The sequence below is a fragment of the Stylophora pistillata genome, chromosome 6, assembly GCF_964205215.1.
Source record: "Stylophora pistillata chromosome 6, jaStyPist1.2, whole genome shotgun sequence".
In the NCBI taxonomy this organism is placed as follows: Eukaryota; Metazoa; Cnidaria; class Anthozoa; order Scleractinia; family Pocilloporidae; genus Stylophora; species Stylophora pistillata.
Genome location: NC_142524.1, coordinates 8602075 through 8624209, shown reverse-complemented (window position 1 = coordinate 8624209; position 22135 = coordinate 8602075). Strand labels below are relative to the sequence as shown.

Below are 22135 nucleotides of genomic sequence, written 5' to 3'. Positions count from 1 at the left end.
TCACTGGTACTTCAGTGACTAATATTTTATAGTTTTTGGCATGACCCGGGAAGGTTCTTGAACGTTGTAGGATTTAAACGTGCGTGACTTTTCACTTGGTGCGTTACTCCTGATTTAAAATTTAAATCGTTGACCATTATGTGACTCGTTTGATTGCACATCGTTCTCTTTTTACAAGGAATAATATATCAGTGCCTTTTGTTACGGCGAGTTCTCTTAATTTTTAGATCTTCAGTTAGTCCACAAACGCCTCTTGACAGATGCATTAATTGATTACACGCTTGATCAATAATTTTTCAAGTATGGTAATAAATGATTTCGCTCACAACTGTTAAATGAAAGAAATCATTACAGACAAAACAAACATTATATACGGACATTACCTACCCTACAGACACTCCATGGTACCCTTTGACCAATAGTGAGTGTTAATTTTTCTTGTTTACCTTGTTTACAGAAGTATTTTAAGTGGATGACTTTCAGCGGCGTGTTTGATCAATTTTTGTTTTATTTTTATTTTTTACTTACTGAAGAAAATAACCAGTTGTCCCCTGCCAATATTACGTGATATATTTGTACACGATTATTGCGTTAATTGTACTCTTATTAGTGCAGCTGTATAATAATCTTAATCAACATGACTTCGGAGCTTCATCATGTAGGCAATTTTTAGAGAAACTGAGGCACAAAATACTACCGGCCCCTTTCTTTTATTTTGAAATTAAAGCTCCTTAGAACCATGCAAACATTATAATGCTGATATCCTTCGTTATTTGTTCAGTCATCTCGTTTAGCTATCCATCTATATCTACTTTCTTTTGATAATGTCCAAATTAGGCTCCTCACCCTACAAGAAAAAAGCTCAGTCGTCGCAAGAGTGATTTGAGATATCATGTCTCTGTCAAGTTACGTTTTCCGACGTCAAAATACAAATAGCGGTTAGCTCTTTCGATTCGTCTGTCTCTACGAGGACCTGCAAAGGGAGAATGAACGGAAAAGTCAAGGAATTTTCGGTAAAAATATTTCGAGACAAGTTTATAGAGAAGCTTCCTTCCAGAGCGACCTAGAAAGCCTTATATTTAAAATACTTTTCGAGATGTTACAGAAAAGGGGGGGCTGAAAATAAATTTTGATTAAGAAATGCATACGATCCTTAAATTCAATTCAATTTTGGACGACTCATCTAACTGCATATGAAAAGAGATATAGAGAAACATTTGATTGCACAATTCAACTCTAGAACGTCATTTTTCTCTTAACACTGAGGTGAAGCAACATCTAAACGTCGTCAAAACTGTTTTACGAACAGTTTTATAACTGAGTACTTAGATTTTTTTTTGTATTTTAGTAACGTATCCAACTGACGCAGAAATATTTTCCTTAACAGCCTACCCTGATTTCTCAGTCCTGGCGTTCATCATTTTCTGTGGGACGATTTCTCTTTGGCGGAACGCTATGGTTTTCGTTCTCCTCTCTTCGTCTTCTTCTCTCCCCGTTCCTGTTCAATTGCTCCGCTTGTTCACGCTCCTCGTAATTTTCTACCGCTTCCCTCGGTTGCACAGCTCGATGACCTTGCATCAGGAAATAAAGGATCATAAACAGAAGAATGTTAACGAATAGACTGAAAAAGTCTTGAATAGTGAGCATGATGTGGAGAATGCTTCAAGAGAGGGCCTGCACCAAGCGCGACAAGTAAATTCACTAGATCCGAAAGCTATAAACTGAATATGTGTAACATATATTTCCAGAACGTCTGTCTCATGACAAATGCGCTCACTCGGCCAAAAACCTATGCAGTTACGGGTCATAGCCGAGATCAGACAAAGCGATTCACAAAAGAGGTCTAACGATATATTTGCATCAATCATAATCAAAAGCACTTTTTTGAACTGTATGAACAGATGTTTGACTCACGCGACGGACTTCGCCAGAAACGAGGGACTGCTCTTAGTCTAGCCAGTGCAAGTCAAAAGAGCGTTTCATATCAATAAAACATTTGACTTTCCAGCTTGGCTTTACCTGTCCGTGTTATATATACCGAATATCGGAAATATATTCTCGGCCAGAACAAATTCGCAAGTATGCCTACAGGTCTTCTATCAACGACGCGGCATAAAAAAACAAGTGTCAGTACTGGATCAAAACAGGAAATGGTTTTATAGACTTGTTTCTTAGTCACAGTTAAGAAAGTCTTTGACAAAATTAACTAAGCGGACAGGAATTTTAATTTTTAGATGGGTTTCTTCAAGATCTGGATCACATTTTTCGGTAAGTGCCCCACTATTCAGAAGAAATAGATCATAATACTAGAAAATATTCAACGAGACATTTCTGGAACTTAAGAATTGCGGGATGTAAATATGGAAATATTCAACTCGGTTTAAGTTGAATTTTGATCACAAATCTCACTGAAGCCTTGCATAAAACATTAATTCGAGTTTATCATGAAATTCTAAGTATGCACAAAGTGATTTTGGCATAAGTGACAAATCCTATGGTGACCGCCAAAAATTTTACCCACTCTACACAGATTCCGCATACAAATTTCAAACGTTGTACTAGAAGACAAGGATTGAATTTTTTAGTGAATTTATAATAACTTTGATTATGAATTTTTACTTGTATTGGATCACCCTGTGGATTACCATATTGTATAAACACTACGATTAGCTAAATGAATTTACGAGACCACTCTTTTTATGAAGTGGGGAAAAAAGTGATAAAATGGGACATTTGAACCACCACCCAAATAGCGTGTGGTAATCTTACAAGATTCATTTACCTGCGAGTTGTTTCACAAACTGCTGGCAAAAAATGTGGGTTTGAATTAAAAAAGTTAGGCACTTACATAATTGGAGATAAACGCTGTACCTTTAGTTACAAATGTGTCTAAATATAAACCCTTCTTGACTTTCTTTTCTCCAATTAAAAGAGCTGCATTGTCCAAAAATGCTAGATGGACCATACACTTTCATTCTATGAGAGTGATTCACCCATAACTATGAAAAATATTACCCTTTTTACTCACTGAAGTAAATAAAGAGGAATTTTCAAAAGAAAAATGTAATCGTTTGTCTTACGATGTGGTCACTTTGGATGTGGATCGCGACGTTTCGACTACATACTGCTAGTCTTCTTCGGCGATGAGGTCGATTGAAGAAGACTAGCAGTATGCAGTAGAAACGTCTCGATCCACATAAAAAATGACCACATGGTAGACAAACGATTATGTTTCTCTTTTGAGAGTGTTATTTACCACGATGACTAACCAAAACTTGTTTCATAATATAGAGAGAAATTTCTTTTTACAAAATGAATACTTGTCAATTAATAATAAAGGTGATGACAAGAAGTAAAAGTGTACATAATTAAGGAATACTGTTTGTTGGGACACTGTACTTTCAGAGCTAAACTTATAAAAGTGTAGATATAAGTGCAGATATAGTGCCGGGAAGCGAGGTTTAGATCTTTAGAGTTAAAGGGTCAAAGGTCGGTCGCCATTCTTGTTAATGGGTTTTGGAGGATCGTGAGACGACTTAAGGTAAACAGAATGTAGGTGTGAGTAACGCGGAGTATGAGAGCGATCTTTGCAGTAACGAACACCACTAAAAATAAGGCCTGAATATGTGAATGGATATGAATATTTGTTGTTTCGAGCTGTTCTTAAAATTTCTGCTGACTTCTTCAACTTTTCCAACAGAACCGCCTCCAACCTACACCCCGCTTCTGATTCATTCATGGACACTGTGGAAAGTAATAAGAGTAGAGTAGACATCTATATTTATACAGGATAGCCCCTTCAGTGTAGTAAACAATGGTATCAACGGGGGTCCTATTAACCACCCATCCCACCCCAGGGGAGGACATCCATCACACAGTAATCTCGTGCGGGGGAAATTAACGTCTCCTGCCCCTAACCCTGCAGGAGACGGGACCTCCATTTGTTCGTCCCTATCCGAGAAGACTAGAATATCTACCATTTCTTGATGTTATAGAAAGGCAGAATATTCTTCTCAATTATTTTAAGACCCTGAGTGTTGGTCCGGCCGGGGCTCGAACCCTCGACCTCCTGCACAACAGTCCAGCGCTCTATCCATTGAGCTAACCGGGAGGCAACTATTAACAACATCGTTCCGTCGAAAGACCGAGAAGGACATGTCCACTCGAAAGACCTTAAGTCAGTTGGAAATGATTTCAACTTTTCATCAATCGGAAGTCGTGCTGCTAACACCACTGCTCAGCTGGCTAATGACTGTCACAATAATATCACCTTTGCAAACGCCTCTCCTCTACCACCTGTACTACCTACTGCGGATGAATACTTCAACTTCAGCCCCATGAGCTGTGAGGATGTGAGACGCGTCATCTTATCACTTCCATTGAATAAGGCCTCAGGGCCAGACAAAGTCAAGGCCAAAGTGATCAGAGACCGCCTACAAGTAGTACTGGGTCCCCTGACAGAGATCATCAACTGCTCTCTCCGCACGTCCACATTCCCCTCAGACTGGAAGATAGCTGAAGTCATACCCCTCCTCAAAGTGGGAAACCATGAAGAACCGTCAAACAACCGACCGCTATCATTACTCAATTTCGCTTCGAAGGTGTGTGAAAAAAATTGCTCTGGAACAATTTAGCACTTATCTTATCTCTCACAACTGCCTCTCTTCCCACCAATCCAGTAACAAATCACTCCACTCAACTGAGACTTTGAATATCCCTCTCACCGACCTCCTTCTTGAGGCCATGGACAAGAAGAAAATTAGTGCGCTAATACTACTTGACCTCTCAAAGGCTCTTAACAGCATAAGCCATCAGCGGTTGCTACAGAAACTCTCTGCCGTGGGAGTGTCACCCACTACCATCACGTGGTTCCAGAGCTATTTGTCTGGCCGTACCCAATCAGTGCGCATCGGCTCCATCCGGTCGGATCCGCTACTGATCACACACGGAGTTGCTCAGGGCGAATTCTTTCTCTATTTCTTTTCTGCATTTACTTGAGCGATCTACCATACGCGCGCCAATTTTTCTATCTTAAGTCTTATGTCAATGATTCTAAAGTCTTGTTATCTTTCAATGCAACTGACTCTAACAATGCCAAGATTAAGCTCGAGGAGGACTTACAAAGAGTCGCTATTTGGTGTTGCGAAAACCAGTTGCTAATAAATTCCGATAAAACGAAATTTACGCTGATTGGCACAAGGTAGCTGATAAATAGACATTCCAATGACTTCTCGGTGTCATTCCTGGGGAAGTCCTTTACCCCTGTTGACTCAGCAAGAGACTTGGGTGTCATCATTGACTCACACCTGACCTATGATAGTCACATTTCTTACTTAGTCTCTTCTTGTTTATCAATACTAGTCCAGATCAACAGAGTTAAAAACAGTTTCGACAAGGAAACACTAATGCTTGTTATTTCATCACTGGTATTCAGCAAAATGTTCTATTGTTCAACAGTGCGGTCAAATACATCCTCCACTGATATAAAGAAACTGTAACTCATCCAAAACTTTGCTTGTAAGATCATCACCGGTTCCAGGAAGCACGATCATGTCACTCCCCTATTGCACCAACTTAACTCTTAACTGGTTGTCAATGAGCCAGACACTACAACTTAGAGATACAGTTATGGCCTATAAGTGTGCCAATAATTTAGCACCTGACTACTTATGTAACAAGTTACAAAAACGCACCACCACACATGATCGAGCCACGCGGCATAGCAACAAACTTCAGATCTCTTTTTATAAGTCCGCGAACGATCAACGAACCTTTGCCTATAGTGCAGTTTCACTATTAAATTCCCTGAGTACTGACTTAGTGAACTTGTCTTCAGTAAAGTCACTGAAGCGTTCTTTGAAGGACTCCCTAAGAGGGGCACATTAATAGTCTTTGTATGATACCCATTGGACATATATATGTATTTTTCATTTTATACCCCATTTTGAGTTGTTCATTTGTGACTTTAAATTGTCTACCATTGTAAATAGTTTCTGAAAAGCCTGTACAGGAGTAATTATTAAAGTTCATTCATTCATTCATTCACTACGTTTATTACCATTGGTCCAAACATCCTTTTATTCGCGGGGGTTACAGCTCTCCAACAGTTCATACCTATGGCTTGCGCCACGAGCTTGGGCTTCCTGTGGAAGATCACTAGTTCTTTGCTGGTGAAGCCACGAGTGTGACGGCCTGTGCTACTGTTCACACTGCCATAGAAACGGGATTAAGGGCTGCTTGAGAAGTTTGCAGCATCGTCACTCGTGTTGTCACAGAAACTCTTATGCCAGGGGGATAACATTGTTGTTCCTTCTAAATTACTCTCAGTTGGAAAGTTCCGTTTCTTGAGGACTTTGAAAGTGACACCTTCGTATTCTTAAAATTCCGAAAATTGGAATTTACTTTACACAGTTAATAGAGCAATTTTTAACGAAATTTCGAAAGTAGTTTAGGACTGTTTTGCATTTGCTTTACTCTGTTCTGTGATTGGTCCAAAAAACTCGCACCACTCTCTCAACCAATCAGATGAAACTGAGGAAAACCGATCTCGACTTGGTCGCCGCGTTTTCACGCTTTAAGCAGTTTGGTTGGTTTTACTTTGGGTTCTCATTGGTTCTTAAAAGGATTTCTCTTTCTTCTGATTGGCTGCTGTGATAACTTTGGTTTTGGTTTTACTACACTCAATTGAAAAGCGTTCTGTTTAGGATCCAGAATGCATTGCTGAGAAACAAATGTCGACACGTAATAGCTGGCCATTCACAATTTCTCGGGCTAAATAATTCTCTTCGGTAATTAATTTTTATAAATAACAGTGTACAGTATTCATTTTGACACATTAAGGTACCGCTTCTAGTCTGGAATTAAGTGAAGTAGTTAATTCTGTTTTAACAGAGCAACTGACAGAATATGGCATGCTGTATTAACAATGAATATATCTTTTTGACTTGTTTGAGTTTCTGTTTTGAAAAGCATACTCAAGGAAAAAATATCATAATTTTCAATAATTTTCGAATATTTAGATCGATCCTTTGTGAGAACAAATCACAACTTGCATCACATTGTGAGGTTTTTACGATAATTGATTTTTACCTTCTTTCCTAATTGATCCTTTGCATTCTATGTAACAAAATGAAGCAGTTGAAGCGCGAACGAGCGATCGTCGTGCGATCAGAAATGAAATATTGAAATGCGTCTCTATGCGGGTGAACAAAATACGTTGTAAAAAATTCACGCCTATGGTTAATTATTACTAATAGTAGAGAAACCATCTGCCACACCTCGTCAGCTCATTGTTTTTTTTCTAAAATTATATTACGAAAAAACCGATTTTCTTTAGTTTTATTACTTTAAAAATAGCATTATTTAAAACATTTCAAAAGAGCAAGTCTTTTTCATATGCTGCCATGGATTACCTCTTTGAAATTGACAGTGAATGACTACGTTTTTCTCAAAGCGACATCCTAATATTTGATCACTTAGCAGATGAAGAGTTTCCCAAAGGTGAATCCATCGCATGGTTGCCCGATGACGCGATGATTCTAATTTATTGAGTGAGACTTTCATCATTGCCGATTCAGGCAGTACACAAAGCATGTGTCATATATAATCCTAGCACTGAAGCGTATCATCCTAATGCCTGAGGTTCGATACCTCATGGGAACTTGAATTGCATGATTCTTGTCCTTCCTTGGCCTCTACTCGTGAGAAGACAAATGGCCTGTTTCGTTATTTCAATGCCCATATCAACCTTAACCATCTTTTTTAGGAGCAAATCTCATTCTTTGAGTGAGAAAGTTTCTCGCAGATGAGAATGGCAAAATGATAAAAAGAGAACCAAAACAGGGACCTCGGGAATAGACGCGCAACCCCGGGAAATCACGGACGCCGGAGTGGCATGCGTGAGAGTCAGTCCCACCTGCGTTAAAGCCACATGTGCAAAGCAAGGGGTGAGCCTTGCACGCACGCATGCCACTTTTAGGAAACGCATGACAAAGCGGCCAAAATGGAATCCCAGGTTCACTAGACCCAAGGGATCTCGGGAATAGACGTGCAACTCCGGGAAATCGCGGGCGCCGGAGTGGCATGCGCGAGAGTCAGTCCCACCTGCGTTAAGGCCACGTGTGCAAAGCAAGGGGTAGCATTAGCCATGTGCAGTCTTAAATGCTATTTTTGTAAATAACATTACACATTTTGACACCTTAAAAAGTCACCGCTTCTAGTCGGGAATAAGTGAAGTAGTTGATTCTGTTTCAACAGATCAGAGCAAGTATAGAAGAATCATGCTGTTTTAACGATGTATATATTATTTGGATTTGTTTGAGAATTTGTTTTGAAAAGCCTACTCAAAGAAAAAAACACGATAATTTTCAAAACCCGACCATAATCTAATTTGGGCATAATTTGGAAAAAAAATCGAGCACTGCTGGTAGCATAATATGCTACTTTTACTAGCAGAATCTATAACGGCGTACTCGTGGTCACTAGTGATCACTCGTGCGTACTTTTAGACACGACTCCCTTGAACTGAGGTCCACCGTATTCCTGAACAAAAACCACAGTGGGGGGGGGGGGGGGTAAGAATTATATGCATGATCCATTTTATCCGCACATACATACAAATCCAAAGGAATGGATCAACCATTTTAAAGTTTGGCAGCAAAACATGGATTTTCATTCATACTTGTCATTACTTAACCATATGTAATTGCAGAATTGCATGTCTTTGATCAGAATAATGACTACCTGATAATGTTATGCAAATTGTAGTCCAAAGTACTTATGGATCATGATTGTTGAGATTTGGAATGGGTTGTTAGAATACTTCAACATGGAGGAAATTAAGTGGTTTTAGATGTGTCATCCATTATTTAGTGTGTAAATCGCTCATAACCAGACATTTTGAGAAGTTTTTCCTTTATCCCATTGGAAAGTTATGCTTTTGTGGAAGTAATTTACATGTAATTAAAATACCTTCAAGGGGGAGGGCAGATGGGAGAAAGATCTTGTGACAAGGGAGAGAGCATTTTCTCATAGATGATGAAGATGAGCAAAGTATTTTAGCTTTTGTAGGCTCTAGTTTTGGTCTTTAATTTACTGGGAGGCTCAGTGCCCTCCCCTAGATCACCTCTGGTGGGCAGGGACACCTCTTCACGTCACTAGGGACCTATAGCAGTCAGGATGGCAACACCAAGGAAGATGAATGTGAAAATATGAATTTCTGCTTGTAGTCAGAAGTTCAAAAATGGCTGCATGTGTTTACAGTGTCTTACGGTGCTACACCTCAACTTCGGCCTAATGTATATATTAAGCAGCCTTGAGTTCCAAATTTGCCATTGTAGTTTCCTTTCACAGATAATGTAGATTTTGGTTATTTCACTTTGTTGTTTTGTGAATGAAAGCTGAGAAATATATAAAGTTTTAAAATGCATGTGCTGGCTATTGTTCTTCCCATCAGATGTTTTATTTGGCCACATCCCCGTTGCTGTCCCTGTTGTAGTTTGCAATAGATCCCTATTATGTGTCCTGGAGGAAATGTAAAATTATGTCTCCTTCAAGATCAAATCAATCTTCAAACCCAAATCATTACCCCTTGTATTGTACTTCTCCTTGGAAAAACAATAATACCTTGATTTTCCATTCTGGCAATCCTGGTTGAGGGCAGTTGTCGAGATATGCATTGAGATCCTGTTCAATGTGCTCAAACACAAGGGAAAGGTATTTCTCATGGCCTGATGGTGAAGTTGTATGAAAAACATCCAGAAGCCTAAAAAAAAAAAAGTAGAGGAACCCAATAAATCACGTTACTTACCCTAAAATCATTGGCACGAGATCATACTCTTTGCCTCTGATCTCGTGCATTAGTGCCATCATCTGATAGTCTATAATGGCATTGCTGATATCAGAGGCAAAGGCAAATACATTATATAAGTGCACTCCTGAAGGTAAGGGAATCTCCAATCTGTAGAATCAGACCGTTGAAGACTTAATGATCCCAACCTTCTCTGAGTGTTGAATTTTATCCCATGTACTGTTCTGTATCCTAGAATGACTTGAATGATATTACAGGTTACCTCTGGTGTTTGATCAAGGTTCCCTAACATATTATGTTTCTAGACCTAAATCCTGTCCTGCATGGAGCAAAGAACTGTAAAAGCCGAGTGCCATGCCCACGGGCACAAACCTATTTCACAGCCAGGGCTTGAGTTGCGACCTTGGAATATGGTATGAGTGTTCTAGTGTCACTGCATCTGTCAGTTATGCTAAAGGTCTTAGTATTAATTAAAAAAAAATGAATCACTGGAAGAGACAGGTTTCACTCAGAAAGAGTCTACTCAAAAGAAAGTCTACCTTCTTGTACCCCCCTATCCCACTCCTTGCAAAAATGACAGTGGGGTGTGTGGAATGATGATGAAGAAAGGGCTATGATACACATCTCGTGTCAGTCCTTACAATCGAGATTGCAATTTTGATGGTTGAAATTGAAACAGCCTGGTGACTTTGCATAACTTGATCTTTTTATAGAACACGACATGGACACCATTGTATATCTTGAAATGTGAGAAAAGCTAATCATCTCTATCTCTAATGACAGAACAATGAAACATTTCAGGGTCGTGCTCTTGGGTCCCACAAAATCAAAGACGTAGGTGTGAAATCACGTACACCGCAATGGACAATTATCGAGAGAAGATTCAGTGTTAGTAAGCATATGTTCTCAATAGTAAACGAAATACAGATAAGGGAGTCACTCCCGCAATAAAAGATGGCAATTGCCCTTCTCCATCACGGAACACCAAGAAGAGGATTTACTGTAGGCAAAATCCCAGCAAGACCCTCAAAGAGAGTGAGAAGATGGAAATATGCAACGATGTTTGAGTTATGGTACTTATTTGTTGAAGAATTCACTCGACCACTCGATGGGGAGTACAATCAAACTGTATTTTGACTAAAGGCGTTCATCTCATTGCTGAAACTCGATCTTCAAACATCCTAAACTTCCCAGGCCTGCGGAACGTTCAGTCAGGTCATCACCAATTGCCCCAATTTCGTTTAAAATTCAATAAAGGATTTCGAGGGAAGAATTAAAAATAAACAAAATTACTGTTTCTGTTGAATTATGTCGTTAACAAAATGTGATACTCATTTTCCTACGATTGCGGGCAGAACGATGGCTAAAATTTAATTAAGATGTTTAAGATTAAAATGGTGGAATCAAAAGGGATCGCGGTGGGCATGTAAATCATCGATTGATTTCCCGAGGAGATACAGGAAAAAGTCTTGTTTAGTCTAAATAAATCGTTGATCAAATTTCTTACCTGTCAACTCTAGAACCAAAAAAAAAAAAAAAAAAAACGGGGAAAGAATGCCCGTTAAGTGACAAGCGTTATCGCTTATGCCGTCTTTCTGTCACTGAACTCCGACAGTTTTCGATTTATTTTGAATTATAAACAAGCCTTCTAGTAATCCCACAGGAATGTAAAATCCTTCATCAAATCTTCTTCTTACTGTGTTTGCTCGTATTCACATCGAGGTAAAACACCGCGTTGAAAGGTCGAGATGAACATCACTCAATCCCGTTTCAGAAACATGAGACGTCATTATAATGTAAACAGCGCTTCCAGAAACAATTTGTTGCGAGTATTAGCGAGCATAAATGTCAGAAAAACAGCGATCTTTTGAAAACCTGTTCCATTTTGTCAACAAAAGTGTGTAAAACAGAGCTCTGCAGCGACAAAATCGAAGCGATCGGCAAGTCCAGTGGTGAAAGGTGATTTAAATTCACCTTCAACCTCGCGGGAAGTCGCTCAGCCAATCAGAGTATCGTTCGTTTGGTAACGTTCTCTTCCGGTGAAAGCAACAACAGACACAACTTCCGTTTTTTGAAAAGCCCTCAGCTCGCCGGGCAACACATAGTCTCCTTCGCAGCCGTTTTTAGTCTCGCCACGCAACGCTTCTCCACACAAACGGCTGCTCACATTCGAACAACATTCCTTTCCGCTACTTCAACCAATCACTATTTGGGTTACATATGTTGAGAACTGTACGCGCCAAAATAGTCTAACCAATCATATTGTTTGTTTCATCTTCGAGTTCAAAGCTTTGAAAATGGCGTCCTTTGAAGAAGCGTTTAATGTTGTTAGTAATACATTTCGAATTCCTAGTTTAAATGCGCAGCAAAAAACTGGAATTAGGAAAATAGTTGAGGAAAGAAAGGATGTATTTGTCAATCTTCCTACTGGTTTCGGGAAATCTCTCCTGTATGAAGCACTACCACTCGTGTTTGATCTTACCTCACAAGAGCCTGGTCATATCGTCGTCGTTTTCTCACCATTGGGGAAAGCCTTATGAACGACCAAGTGTCCCATTTGAGGGAGCTAGGGCTAAAAGCTGGTAACATAAGTTCACTTGAGGTGGTAAACGCACTCGTGTCGAAAGCGGCGAATATTCCTTAGTTTACGGATCCCCTGAAGCGTGGTTAAGGAACGAACGCTGGAGATTTATGCTGACGAACTCTGTGTATTCCATGCCAAAAAACTCTGTGCCACTGCCGTCGATGAAGCGCATGTTGTAAGGCAGTGGTAAGTGTTTCAATAAAAACGAGTCTGCAGCAAAATGTTATTTTACATGTATGTTTTAAATTAAGCAGTATAAGGGAAAGGACAATAAGAATGTAAATATTGTAAATAGAAAATGTAAATAGTTTAGTCAGTATTAGTATTACACTGTGGTCTTATTTTGGTTATCGTTATTTTATTCTGTCTGTGTTATATTACACATGATCACCTGTAAAAATATTGTGTCTAAATACAAGACATTATCATCGCAGTATACACTTCTGAGTGCTTCAGATTACCAATAAAATTGATATTGGGTGCCATGGTGTAGCCTATTTGATTGTCACTACTACATAGATAAAAGCTAAACTTTTTAAAATTTTATACCCCTAGACCCTAAAAGGAAGTAAATGTCCCATCAACCTATTAAAACTATGCTTGAAACTAACGTCATTTAGGGAACTTAGTCTGACAGGACCTGTCCCGACACAAATAAAACCTAAAAGTTCTAAGATGGTAGACCCCTAGACCCTAAAATGGAGATAAATGTCCCATCAACCTATTAAAAACCTATGCTTGAAGCTAACGTCATTTGAATAACTCAGTCCAATAGGACCGTGAAAGTCCTGGCAATGTTAAAGGAGCTAGAGACTACAGCTTTCTACATGTTCCTTAGCACTGAATGACATTAGTATTGGTATTGTTAAATTATTAAAATTAATAAAGTTTTCATTATATTATTATTAGAAATTTCATTATAGATTAATGCTGTCTACTTTCCTTTTGATGTGTTGGGGAACATCACAAGATAATTAAATGGAAGCCTTCTGTGAGTCTTACTTCAACCTTCTGAACATGAAAAATGCAGTAGAAAGTAAGGAAAGTCAAAATAAATCAAATGTTGCTGATGTTGTGCAGTATATGGATAAGAACATGGAACTGGAATTCTATTTTGGCTGGCTTACTGATGAACTGAAAGAGTCAGGAAAAAACAGAAAGAACTATTATTTATTGCCAGACTATAAGATAATGTGGTTTACTTTATGCTACCATTAATGTTTTACTTTAATGTTTATTGGAAATGATTCAAAACATGTGCTTGTTGAAATGTTGCATTCCTGCACTCCTGAAACCAATAAGGATAACATTTTGGAGTCCTTTTACAGAGTGGTGGAAATCACTGTAGGGGAGGGGGTTGGGGAGAACAGTACAGCTTCTTTGGCCCTCCTAAATTGTGGTAAGAAAATGAGTGATCTAATAAATTCATCATATTTTTAAATCAGATTACTGGTCAATTTCAATGTCTGATTAGTGACATAGATTGTGTGCTACTCATACTCTATCATAGCAATTGAAAGTTTTGTCATGTGAAGTCACAAAAGATGGAACATCTGTTTGAGATTAGATACATTTCACTTGTGAAGAAAATACTGTATACATGTACATGTAATAGAGAAAAGTAATTTATGATAATGGTCTGAAGTTTAATTAAGAATGCTATGAAAGATTCCATGGGTTATATTGACCAATTGATTCTTTGAAAATTGAATCTCTTCATTGGTGCTGCTGCCAGTATCAAATTGTATTCTTCTTGCATATTGAGCAAAATGTTAGACTGCTATTAGTCATTATTCAGTGAGATTGCAAATCTCTCAGACTTTTAAATAGATCAGATTCGTATGAAGACATTTATATCAACTTCATTTATATCAGTAGTTGCAGCACCTGGGTACTTCTTGGGTTAAAATCTGGGCTAACAGACTTTTTCAGGGTCCTGTTTTGACATTTTTTGGCTGTAACAGTTTGTCATCATTGGCACATACTTGTCACTAGACTCTCATATATTGTACATTTGTGTTGTTCCAGACTATTCATAGACTACTTAACACTGCAGTGGCATACTGAATAGACATTGTGAATTCTCAAAAGCTATGGACTACAGAATTCAATTTCCCATGAGGCAACAAAAAAATGTTTTGTTTACTGTTTATCTAGCTCTGATACCCCTGAGCATGTTTTTCTTGTGTTTGTTTATCCAGTGATAATTTTGAGGCATCTAAATCAATACACCATTAGAACCAATAGGAAATCTTGCCGGAGTATAACGTCCCTCTTGGCTGATCGTGGTAGAAATATTAGAATTGGCTGTAGCATTAGAGGTACAAGTCGTATTGATCAGATCGAATTGTAAACATTTCGAGGAGTTCTCACGGCACGAAGCTTGGATTTCTCCACCGTCGCTCTCAACGCTCAATAAGCGCTTCTTTCTGGGAAGTTCTCGATCCTTGAAGATTCCCTTCAATTCATCTTTGAACTCTTCAAGATGAACAGAGGCCTTTTTGAACTTGATCAATCGTCGGTAGCAAGCTTTACAAACTGACAACTCGCTGGTCGCTGAATAGCAGCTCACATTCACATCCAGACAGGAACTAACATTCGCCGGAAAATCAAAAGAACTTTTTCCAAAAACATAAATTTTTTCTTTTGTCTCAACTGAGGTGGAACAAATAAAAGAACGATCACTTTGCAAATCCTTCTTCAGGGTTTCCTCCAGAAAGAAACTACGATGAAATGCAGAATTTGAAAACGCAGGAATAACGATAGTGATTACAATCTCTTGTGCTCTGATTGGTCGCATAAGAAACAATGTCAGCGATCTCATTGGTGCAAAGACAACAAAGGGAAAGGAATGTTGTTTGAATGTGAGCAGCCGTTTGTGGGGAGAAGCGTTGCGTGACGAGACTAAAAACGGCTGCGAGGGAGACTAGGCAACACACAGGTCTCTTCGGAATCTAATCGACATTTCGTGAAGATCATCGTACAGTAGAAGGCAAAAGAACATTGTAAAAGGACTGTGATTTATACCATTAAGCACCGTAATTACTCCTCATTAAAGTGCTGAAGCCCTTAATTATGCGATGTACAAACATGTTTTTTAGTCGAAATAAATTTCTGACATGCTGCCTCAAAGACAATTACAACATACCAATGCATCCTACACTATACATAACATCTTGCCTCTATATTCTACTGAATATTTTGAGCTTAAAGTTGCGCAAATAAAAGCGTGAAACCCTAGGTTTTCAAGCTTCTCGGAATGCAACGATTAAACAAAAGATGAATTTTAATCATGTATTTTTTTCTGATGGCCAAATTTAACGACTATAAATCCCTTCTCAAATTTTTTCTTTGAGTTAAGTTAGATTGTTTAGACTTTATTAGGATCGCATCGATGATAGAAGCGCAGAAAAATGAAAAATAATATTAAACAGACATATTATTGACCATGGGAAGGGCTTGGGGTTTCGCAAGATTCTTGGGGGGTTTGCATGGGAAAGCAAGACACCAAGAATTCTGGATCTCCCAATTATCACTTAAAATTCAGTAGTTGCAGTTTAAACAAGCAAGAGAAATTATTGATCCTACCTTGCAACGTTTTCATGCGCGAAATTGTCGATCTGCTTGAGAAGAGCTATTTCGCGAATGGTGGATAGTGGCATTCCTTCATCGCCGTTGTTTACAATTCTCACTCTCTTTAAGCCACGAAACGGCCTTCGTTTTGAAGATCGCGGGCTTTATAGACAGTACCATATGCATCGTTGCCGATCTCCGCCACCTCTTCATACTTCTGGGGCATTGCTCAGAATTTCGAAGCAATCTGCGAGGATCAGGCTTTCATATTCTTTGATGTGCTTTGTTCACTTTAGCGTGACATGGCGATGCCTCTGGGGTTGACAAAAGATTCTCTCCCGTCTTATCGCGTTGGCCAACTGTAAGGATTGCCACCAAATCCTAAGAATCCGGTCTTCAATCTTCCATGGAGGTGAGCCTTCTGTTGCAGAGACCTGAGCTAAAGACAGAATCGGATCGTCCACTAAAAGAGTTAAGAGATTTGATAGTGCTTCATAAAAGGAAAGTAAATATTCAACTTTAATTCCGCTCCAGTCTCGGAGGAATTGGGGGCTGCATACGGTTTCAATTCAAACAGGTATTTTGATCAAACAATGCCTAAATAGAAGAATAATCACATTTTTGCCTAAATCAGCCGGCCAAATCGCGATCTTCACGCTAGTCCTAAACATAACTTACTTTGATCAAGTACACAACCCTGAGCTTGAATGAATGAAAAAGTGTGATCAAACCTTTAAAATAAACCTGTGGTTGCAAGGTCCGCTGCCCCGACCACGTGTGCGCGGTTACGTCTATTTATTTCCGGTACTTGAACTTGAACTTTATTTTTATTTAGACACGGTAAATCTATCAGATAAAATAATAATATTATTACAATCTATTATTACAGTTACAATCTATTTTAATCTAAATAAACATGATCTAAAATTTAAAAGTGAAATAGAAAAAATAAAGAAATTCTGCTTTACATAGATGCCGTGTGTGTTTTGTCGATTCAGACGAAGAAATTGCGACAACCATTTCGGAAGGATTGAAGTGATTTTGCTTGCCGCAATTCAGGGGACAAGCTATTCCAGATAACCGCTCCGTTATAGCTAAAGCTATTTTTCAGGAAATTGGTGCGGGGCAATGGAACAGCTAGTTTGTTTTCAGAGTTCCTTAGATTATATGGCGGATCATATTTAGTGGAAAGAGAACCAAGATAGTCGGGCGCAAGACCATGTATAGATTTATAGACCATGGTGGCCACTTGTATTTGTCGCTGAGTATCTAACCGTCTCCAGTTAAGTTGCACAAAAAGAGGATCAGCGCTTGTGTCATAACTGGAGAAGGTCAGAATACGGGCAGCCCGGTTTTGCAACTTTTGGAGCTTATTCGAAAGACCCTTGTTACAATGCCCCCAGACCTCGCTGCAGTAATTAAAGTACGGTTGAACTAAGACATTGAAAACGGACTCAAGCGTGGTTCGATTAACAAAAGGCCTACAACGTTTAATTGCTCCAATGCCCGATGCGATTTTCTTGGCTATTTTTTCAATGTGCATACATGACGAGCTTTGCCCACCAAAAAAATTTATGCAAATTAGGCTTAGCCGGATCTGAGTTCCGCCTGGCAATTATTAACTGTAAGAGAAGATCTCAGTTCGCGCCCACAGCACGTTCAAGGTGTTGCGGATGAAGTTTCTGTAATTACTTTTTGGCACTTTTCGGCGTCAAAATTGCATAGTTTGGGTAACCCAAAACCCTTAAGCTGACCTTTCTTGTCATAACACGAATGTTTTCCAGAAAGGGACACGCGGTAATGTCGGTGTCTCTCGTGTGCAGGCATTTTTCCAGGTAAAACCCTCGCGTGGAATCAACTCATGTTTAATTTAACGCTCCTTTTATGCGCACAATGTAAGCCAAAGCAATTTTATAGTTAAACGTAAAGATCAGAATATTTTCTTCTAAGGATGATAAATGATCGACGCTGAACTAAATTATACGTTGAAGAAAATGCAAAACGGCATAACATGTAAAAGAGGAAATTTGGAAAAATACGAAGTTACGAAACCATGAAAATCTTCGATTTTTAAGAAAGGAAATTTTTATAATTCCAAGCTAAGTAAGCTTTTCTAGTGTTTCATTCTTTAAGGCTTTGTGTAGAGCGGGGCCTTTGTTTTATAAACCGTAAAACTTAGTGAGAAGTCGAAAGGGCTCGCTCTTGGTTATGATACCAAAGAGTAGAGGGACACCACGCTGATCTTCCAGGTGTTTGATCATCGTCGCCGCTCGTGGTGTACTTCGCTACTTAGGTGAGCGAGATCGACGTTCTTCCTCTCTTTAATTCTGACAGCTGTGTGAAAGACCTGGTCCTTACAATGAAAAACGGTCGATTGTGCTTTTTCAGTGGCGGCTTTAACGCTCGTCCATATTCAGCGCTTATCCTAAACATGCATGGCATCTCTAGCTATCTACAAGACACGCTGCGATGTATTATTCGTCCATGTTCAACACAACTGCGCTAGTGAGATAGAGAATCGAAAGATCACATTGTTGCGCTCGAAGAAGTGCGCTAAGTTTGCCAAGTTCTACAATGGACAACAGATCGTACGGCCTCCCGCAAGAATAAGGACAAGGTCTATCAGTTACAAGCAATGGATAAGTGGAATTGTAAAAAGTTTTAATTCGTCCGTGCATCGAAAGGCCGATGGTATGTAATTTTGCTCTTTACCGTTCTTCACACACTCGAGTAGCTGTTAAAATTAAATTTAATTGCGGGTTGTGCAGTCAAAATATAACGTCGCCCAACATGGTTTTAGTTAAACCAGTGTCTTCTGAGGCGCTTCCACCAAAATAATTTTGAAGGGAACAACAGCGCTAACCGATTTAATATCTTCTCAAGAACATGTCAAAGTCTATTAAAACGCAGAAATTAAAAATAGTAAGAATTGGTGGTTCATGTTAAAAATCATTAAAGAACAGTTCTCAGTTTGGCTCGATAGTGCTGTCACTTTGCACTAGTTGTTCATAGTGACTTACTCATTACTTTCAGTAGGTTCTGTCCTCGTGTACCGGTTCACAAGAGCCGTTACAAAAGACCGAACAATGCACAACAGCTCACCAGTGACTCCTAAACAAAGAAAGAACAATGGTAATTCTCTTGTGAACCGGTACACCAGGACAGAACCTTTCAGTATTTGTTCGAGCTTTTCTTCGACGAAATAGGGGACATACAAGAAATCGCAATTCACCTCTAAAACAAAAATAATAAGCTCTCCCAATTGGACACCAGATATGACTGCGTAGTAATTATTGTGTAGTACGCGAAGTTGCAGTGTGAGAAAAATGAGTGAGGAAAATAATTCTAAGTGTTGTACAGCGCGGTTTTTAACATAGATTACCTAGCTAAATGACCTGCTTGTCTTAGATATTTATGATAATATAGGAAGGTCCCCAAGGAATACTAATAACCCGGCGTGTAATTTTGTGATTGACAAAACCTGATAACTCAGGTTTATGTTTGAAAGGGCAAATCATTTAGTACATTTCACTCCAGAAGTAAATAATCTCTTAACTTTCGTAATTATTATTTTGGTTTCAGGCAAATGGCGTCGAGTTGAAAGATACTAAGTTCCTGAAACATACATCCAAGCTTTGTTAGCAGGCATGCCGAATGCTTTTATAAACGTGCGAGGGTAAAAATACATTTGCGGCCCCCTGTATGGAGAGAAAAATCCAAAGTTTTTTATTACAGGGATGGTAGAGTGAATGATGTTATTTCTGGTCTGAGTCATCAAAGTTCTGTACCATTAGAGTGAAGAAAGGCTATCGGGGGAATATGGAGGTTGCTGCAAGTAGTAGCTGTTAAACTCTCAACAAGCTTTACAGGCGGCCAATTAAAGAGCATGGGGCAAGAAATCAAGCACGATTCTCACCCAGTAAACTAAAATGGTTGTTGGAAATTGAGATGGACGAGCAACCAGAGAATTTGAAGTAATCTGGTGGCCTGATCTTTTCTCAGGCACTAAAAATGGGAAACTGACCTTGCGATTTTATGTTCCTAAAGTGATACTTTGATTTCAATGATGTGTAGTACACAGTCTAGTTGACTTGTTCGTCATGTTTCCATAAATTTAGTAGCTGTTTCTTGGCAGTTTTTGTAAGTTTGTTTTAAAAAACGATAAAATGTGTTTTGCATTTAGAGGAACAAACTTGTCTGTAGAAGGCTAAGATTAAACCCTGAATACAGCAAAATGACCCTGTAATATTAATGCAATTCATGTCTAGCTGGGCGCACTATACTCTGATGCCCTTCATTCTGTTGTAACCAAATTCAGAGGAAAAAAAAACACCTGGAGAAACTCTTAGAGGGATAATATCTGTGGACTTTCACCATTTCTATGGTCATCAGGAATGACAGAATAAAGCAGTAACTGTTCACAAAGTCTTAATTCACTTAACTGAAAGAATAATGAGTTGGAGGGAACTATAGATCATTTTTTTCCAAGCATCTCTAATAATTCATGATGGAAATAGTAATAACATTGATAACAATAATAATGATAATAATGATAATAATAATAATAACAATGATAACAATAATAATGATAATAATAATAATAATAATAATGATAAAAATATTTACAATAGTTAGAGAAATAATGTTCATTATCCTGATGGTTATAATTCCTATGATTATTTCCATTAATCTAATCATTATTATTATCATTCATATTACTATTATGATTATTTCAATGTTTATCTATGAACAAAATAGTGTTATTGTTAGTCTAGCTGAATGAGTGTCCAAGTGATTGAAACTGGGGCAAAAACAAATTAAGAAAAGACAGAAAAACCCCAAAAACTGTTCAGGACTGCAATTCTTGAGTTGGCTCATTGTGAAAGGTTTTGGGACTTCATTAAGCTAGTGCTGTCTGTAGTGGGCCCTGTGTCAAAGAGAGAAGAGTAGCAGCTGAATTAATAATAATAATACTAAGGACAATGATAGCATTGATTGACCAAAGTCACCCTATGACTAATAACAGATGATACATGACAAACAGCATAAGCAACACACTTTCAAAACAAAAAGAGCAAGCTAAAATTGCCATCAGATAAAAATAACTGTCCATAAAAGACTGACAGCATAGAGCTGAAAAAAAAATAGGGACTGGTTCTGCCATCAGATAACAACAGTCCATAGACTGACCACCCAAGAGAAACAGAACAGATCGGTGGTTCTGCCATCAGATAACAACAGCCCATAATGGACTGACTACCCAAGAGAAACAGATCCACCTGTTAGTTCTGCCATCAGATAACAACAGTCCATGGACTAACTACCCAATAGAAACAGAACTAGGCAGGTGGTTTTGAATCAGAAAACAACTATTTAAGACCTCTGTACAATGTGTCTCAGAAAATCTTCTGCATTCTAACAATCTATTGAAGAGACAAACTATCAGAAACACTTGAATTTCTATTTGGGGGGAGGGGGGAGGAATTAAATGAAAATCTACTTGCCTCAGCATGCCATCCTCACTGAGCAGCCTATTTCAATTTGAAAATGATGATCACAATCATAAAGATAATGATAATGATAACAATAACAAATCATTATTATTATCATTTATATTACTATTATGATTATTTCAATGTTTATCTATGAACTAAATGGTGTTATTGTTAGTCTAGCTGAATAAGTGATTGAAGTAATTGAAACTGAGACAAAATAATCTCAAGAAAAGCCAGGAAAACCCCAAAAACTGTTCAGGACTGCAATTCTTGAGTTGGCTCATTGTGAAAGGTTTTGGGACTTCATTAAGCTAGTGCTGTCTGTAGTGGGCCCTGTGTCAAAGAGAGAAGAGTAGCAGCTGAATTAATAATAATAATACTAAGGACAATGATAGCATTGATTGACCAAAGTCACCCTATGACTAATAACAGATGATGCATGACAAACAGCATAAGCAACACACTTTTCAAAACAAAAAGAGCAAGCTAAAATTGCCATCAGATAAAAATAACTGTCCATAAAAGACTGACAGCATAGAGCTGAAAAAAAAAATAGGGACTGGTTCTGCCATCAGATAACAACAGTCCATAGACTGACCACCCAAGAGAAACAGAACAGATCGGTGGTTCTGCCATCAGATAACAACAGCCCATAATGGACTGACTACCCAAGAG

At 38.5% G+C, this 22135-nt stretch overlaps 1 long non-coding RNA gene and 1 pseudogene across 2 annotated transcripts; one reads left to right on the top strand and one right to left on the bottom strand.

The window, feature by feature from the left end:
- Positions 1-387: 387 nt before the first annotated feature.
- Positions 388-17512, bottom strand: LOC148728094 (cyclin-dependent kinase 6-like; annotated as a pseudogene). Its single transcript, XR_015988523.1, has 5 exons — positions 16697-17512; positions 15981-16404; positions 9625-9763; positions 1393-1571; positions 388-973 (listed from the first exon to the last, which is right to left on the bottom strand). The product of XR_015988523.1 is annotated as a cyclin-dependent kinase 6-like (transcript).
- Positions 10057-11105, top strand: LOC148728095 (uncharacterized). The gene is made up of 2 exons (XR_015988858.1): positions 10057-10221; positions 10610-11105. It is a non-coding gene; the product is annotated as an uncharacterized LOC148728095 (long non-coding RNA).
- Positions 17513-22135: the final 4623 nt, after the last annotated feature.